General features: G+C 37.2%; 1 long non-coding RNA gene across 1 annotated transcript; it reads left to right on the forward strand.

Moving 5' to 3' along the window:
* The first annotated feature begins 264 nt into the window (after positions 1-264).
* LOC128991045 (uncharacterized) lies at positions 265-5,713 on the forward strand. The gene is made up of 4 exons (XR_008490588.1): positions 265-377; positions 2,002-2,222; positions 3,813-3,951; positions 5,239-5,713. It is a non-coding gene; the product is annotated as an uncharacterized LOC128991045 (long non-coding RNA).
* Positions 5,714-5,982: the final 269 nt, after the last annotated feature.

The raw sequence follows: 5,982 nt of genomic DNA on the forward strand, positions 1-5,982 counted from the left end.
GTTTCATTTTGTCGACACTGAAATAGTCCCAGTATATCGACAAGCACCCGTTCTTCGGAGCTACTCTTGAAAAGGAGTTGTTCTAATTCATCGTTCAGTTCCTCAACTCACGAGTCGCAATATTTGATTCCGAATTCCGACGGATATGTTCAAGGTCTCGTATCTTCAAGCTGGCCATTTATTGACTAAAAACTTTTATATTGTAAATATTTATCTTTTTTATTTCTTTCCTTGTTTACAAGAAAATAGAGAACTCGAGTGTTACAAACAATAGTTTTTAAGGAATAATGTGAAATAAGTTAATTTTTATTTGGTAAAAAACGTAATCAACGTGATAACTTAATAACATTAAGTAGTCCTACCAGACACTAACTTAGGTAAGTCACCAACAAGAACCTAAGATACAGCTTATTCGTAGGCTAATTCTGGATCATCAAGCAATTTGTAGCTATCCAAAGATATTCCAATCAATTGCAAGAAGAATTGTGTTTTTGTCCCATAGTGACATCAAAATGAAAATAATATCGGTCCTGGGTGAAAGGGTGGCAAATTAAGGACTTGCTGCCGCAACCCCTTGCTGAATGCAATATTGTAGCAAATGTTTGAATAGGCACTATCCCTAGGCTATTAGGATTGTCTCTTTTTCCCACTGACCCAGTGTCAACTTTAAAAATTTGTTTATGTAAAAATATTTGGCTGCACTTTAGTTTATGTCCTACATTCATTCAAATGAAAGATATTAATACAAGACTATTTAATATTTTGAATATTTCATTCCGTTAGTTAGGTTAAGTTTTACCCTAACATTACCCAAAATTGATATAGGCCTAAGTTTATTGAATGAAATAATCAATATGACTGGGACGGGTGGCGTCGTCCTGTAATCCAACTACTTAGGAGGTCACGAATTGTGGATATTTATAGGCATGCACTGTGGATGCGATACTCCCTGGTGTGGATTAACGTCCGCACGAGTGAGTACTACGACTATCCGCAGTACTATCCTGATAATTAGACCAATTCGTATATACCAAGGCAATAATGTGGTTCGGATTCCACTATAAACCGTAGGTCCCTTAGTTGCCATTAGCTGTATGGGCTATTAATTAACAGCTGTGTCTAAGGAATGTCGGCCTTAGTCACTAACAAGACTATAAGATCGCGCCACTCATCCTGATCCTACACTCATTTCCATTCATACTTGGCTTAAAATACGGTACCTATAGTGTGATTGTTGACGGAAAGCGGCTGGCTGAAGGGTCGACCATACTCTCACACACGCAGGCCTCACACACACAGACGCAAGGGATTAGGACGGACGTGGGACGGACCATTGTCCTGCCGCACGAGTCATCGCTGGCTCACGGAAATTGAACTATAATTTTTTTTAATTTTACGTTTGTTATAAAATGTGGTAACGATTTTGACTTCAGCTCAAAATGCTTAGTAAAATGATACCTACCAAACAATATATATTTTGCTTACAAAGTGTAAAAGCTACGAATATTTTAACACGTTTTTATTAGCTAGCTACTTGTCATAATCATTTCGTGTTTGGACTCATTTTTCATTGAATTAAACAACAAATTTATTAACACTAACCATTTTACTGTATATCTAAAATCAAATGAATTGCAATTTTGAGGTATCATAGCCTACAACAGATCTTATATTTCTACTTAGTGAATAGGGGATCGGGGCTTTCAGGCAATTAGGACGGTGGTGAGTGTGCAGTAGTCGGTTGCAGTAGTAGGTTGCGTGCGTGAGTCGGGTCCCTCACAGGTAGGGCTGAGCTCCAGCCGCACTCCAGTAAAAATCAGACTATACTTTGTATGGTCGCCAAGTAATAAGTAAGAAAGTATTAAAGAAATATATTCATTGGAATGAGTGTAGGACGTAAAATTATGTGCTGTCAAATATTCTAGAGCTGTTTGTATTTGGTGTAAGACTAGACTTGGATTATATAATTCATTGCTGATGACATCAATGTTAATTTTATAGATGATCCTGGAGCAAAGGCTGTAATTTGACCTGAACCCAAATTGGTCTCTATTTTAAATATTGTCTTGAACCAATAAGTTAAGAGGACTAACCTTTCTGGACGACATTGCCATCGACATCACTGCAGATGAGAGAGAAAGAGAGACCAGAGTTGTGGACCCTGGAGGCAATTACCATACTGCCGTGATAATGTTACTTGGTCTAACCATAACTTAAGTGAGGTGAACATTTTTTCCCCTTTGTGATAGATTCTAGGCTATGTTTGTTAACTAAGTTATTCAATGTTCAAATCGGTACTTTGGTAAGTATTATCCGGAGGCTACAGATAGGCTATACAGCGCTTTGCGGCGGTTATGTTAGGTTGGGTTATCATAAATGGAAAGAACATTTTTATGTCCTAGGCCTAAACTTACTGTCCATATTTGGGTGGGTTCCATATTATCGACAACCATAGAAACTGATCCAAACTGAATAATTTCATTTAGTGTTAAACAGAGTTTGAACAACTAATTATTTATATGTTTTATGGTAACTTTAGGGAAAATATTATGTGTATCACAAGTGCAAACTGCCTTTGCTGCACTCGAGAAACTTTCCACACTCGCCTACGGCTCGTGCGTAGGCCTAAACATTTCTCTTATGTGTAGCAAAGTGCCACTTCGCCCACTAGTTACCTACACAAATAAACTATTATTAATAGTTTTTGGTGGAACATAAGGATAATTAATTATAATCTTTATGCAAATTTATAGTTTTTTTTATAAAAAATTAAAACTAGGCCCCTACTTAAAATGTATTTGGATACATCTCGAAACATGTTGTTTGGAAATGTCTTAATTAGGCTAGAGCTTGCATTTTTGCAAATTGGGAAATAACAAATAATTAATGTTTAACACGTTCGCTACCGAGCGACGCACATATGCGTTGGTCCGGTCACTCCTACAGACCAAAAGGAATGATCATGACGTTGCTTACAGACCAAGTGATATAGGAATAACATTGCCAACAGACCAAAAGAGAAATATCGTTTAAATGGACGAATTGACTTCATATTAACCTTAAGTGAATAAGTAAGCAATAAATATTGTTTTTATTTATCGTTTGGAGCAACTTTCAAAACGCTGCATATATGCGTCGGTCAGTTTATTTAATGAAATCTAGATAAAAAGATTACCTACATTTTCGTTTCAATAGACCAGGCGACACACGTTTAAGCGTCGTTGTAAATTTGGTTGTTTCAAGCTTTTACACAAACAAATAAAGAAACTCCACCACTCGCCAAAACTGCAAAGGTTATAACGTTTACATCTGTTCTGAGATGTCGCGGAATGCACAATGTAAACAACAATGTTGCCAACTGTTGTGTGACGTAACCAATCGTCATATCCACAGACCAAGCGACGCACATTTGCGGCAGATATCCCTCTAGACCGATACGATCAAATCAGGGCTTTAAAATAGACCGTTGCTAAGAAATACGCTGATTAATAACATTGAACACCGACGCAAGTGTGCGTCGTTAGTCTATTTCAATGTGATCAGCTGACGCAAATATGCGTCGGTGGTCTATGCGAACGTAAATTCCATATAATTGTGGTAGCGAACAAGTTAAACCAATTTATTTTGTCTAAACCAAATTATTGTTACAAATTCTAATATTTGTACTAACTTGACCCAGATTTGCTCAAACATTTTCCTATTAGCTGTACCTATTTGAATATCGCAAATATAGAAAGGAGTGTACACACTTGTATTATTTGTTGGACTAAAATTATTTGTATAACACTATTTTTTGCAATATTTCTGTACAGAACTGAAGCCTACCAGTAAAATGGGGGCGTTGTAATTAATATCCTCCGACATTGGAGAATACAGGGGAGAGGTGCCAGAGGAAGAGGAGATCGAGGATGGGGCGAAGTAAAGACTAAGATTGAAGAGAACTAACTAATGGTAAGTTTTGCCATTTACTTAAATTTAATACTTATAAAACCAGGGCCGTGTCCATTGCCCCCAAGCCTATGTCGCATAACCCTCCTGAATTACTAGTATTTAACCAGCATTTTAACTCGAGAGGTGCCCAAAAATTTGCTTTTGTTTTTTAGGAAATGTAGGCTATATTTTTTGACACCATAACTATAATTTTTCTGAATATGTCATAGTTTTTACATTTGGTAAGTACTGAAACAACAATAAATTTTAAGACAAATGGAAAAGCCCCTGTCAACAGAAGCAGTTGAAACCAAAAATTCTCATACATCAATAAGGTATTTAGTACAAGCGTGGTTCAATAAGACCTAGAAGAATATAGAATAACACAATTTGTTGTGATAAATTTGATTTATTTTGCTATAATCTCCTTTTATTCAGCTCTATACACTTATCTTAAAGTTTCTCCAACCTCGTTCAAATTATGTCCAAATAAATAGTACCCTACAAACTTGAAAAGCCTTCAAAATACTCTTCTGTTTCAGTGATGACCAGCTCCATGGCAACTAAAAATGTCCGCTCGTAGGCCTTGAAGCGGCCCTGTCCCCACCACCTTCCGCCAGTCACTCGCCCGACAGGGCAGCAAAGAAAACTGTCAGATAATTTTGCCACACTCTGTACGTTATATTTTGTCCTATACAAAATGGGTTATATGGGTCGGCACTTATGTATTGATCCAAACGGTTACTGCAATTGTGGCAAAATTAAACGATATTGTCCTCGGTAATGACCAAATCGTGATTGCAGGGTCATCATCTTCATCTCCCAAGGTCGCCAATGGTTAAAATTGTGGGCATCCTCGGTGCAATCGTGAACATCTTTCGCGGTTGCGAGGCCTGATTATCGTCACCCGCGATCGCTGGTAGTCGTAAATTTCGATCACGCAATCTTTGCAGACGCTTTCGGCTATCATGAGAATACAAGACAAACTTGGATATTTGTACCCCCTAATTCTAACAGATTGTGGGAAAATTTATTTTCCAAGAGAAAAAGCATTCTTTTGAGGCCCCAAGTGAGTCCCCTTCCCAGGCCGAAGCCCTTGGCAATCGCAGTGTCCACTGTTAGGGGAATACGGCCCTGATTTGGAGGCCTATGTTGGTGTGGTGCCTGGTGCAAACCGCCCTCCCCCCCCCCCTCAGTACGCCACTGAGTAGCCTACATTAAATAATGATAGAAGTATGCATAAAAAGACTCTTTGTTCAGAATACTGTTTTAATTATTAATTTTTGTTCTGTTATATCCACTATCCAGGCCTGATGACAGGGTGGATGGCGATGGAGGCATGGAGGTTGGGGGAGAGGAGGCTGAAGAAGTGGAGACAAATCAGTTTGGATCCATTATGTTGATTAGTTTAACATTTATTTTGAACATCAGTATTTACATTTTTTTCTCATTTAGATTATTAAATTAAGATAATTTTATTGTTTTTATGAAGATTTTTTCTTACATTTTTAATATTTGTTTGTACTTCTGCCTGGTAAAAAAAATACTGTTTATTATGTTTGTTAAAATGATTACTTTCACTAACTTACCTTGTCTTGGGTAACAAGAGATATCTTGATATTTAACTAGCAGGGTGCCTGTTCTATGGGCGGGGATTGTATAAGTCAGTAGAAACCTTCTTATATTTCGATACTTGGTAAATTAATCATTTCCAACTTTATATAGTATAGATCGCTATTCCTGTATTGATGTACTGAAATGAATAAAATTATATGAAATGAAATGTTGTTTTTTATATATTTTGATGACACACTATTAAAAAGGCATAACAATATTCTAGAGTTTATAACAGCTAATGTTTGTGTTTTTATTAATGATTTATTGTGACTTTTGAGTGATTGAAGGATTTGTGATTTGGTTTTAAGGAGATTGATGTACCTAATTTTTTTAACCCTTTGAGTGCCAACGTCCAGGGAACCGGACGTTTTTAAAACGAGCCAAAAGTGCCGACGTCCGGCCGACCGGACGTTTTTAGAACGAGCCAAAAGTGCC

The sequence above is a fragment of the Macrosteles quadrilineatus genome, unplaced genomic scaffold (assembly GCF_028750875.1).
Source record: "Macrosteles quadrilineatus isolate MER2022 unplaced genomic scaffold, UCM_ALF_1.0 Scaffold_3__2_contigs__length_128488019, whole genome shotgun sequence".
Classification (NCBI taxonomy): domain Eukaryota; kingdom Metazoa; phylum Arthropoda; class Insecta; order Hemiptera; family Cicadellidae; genus Macrosteles; species Macrosteles quadrilineatus.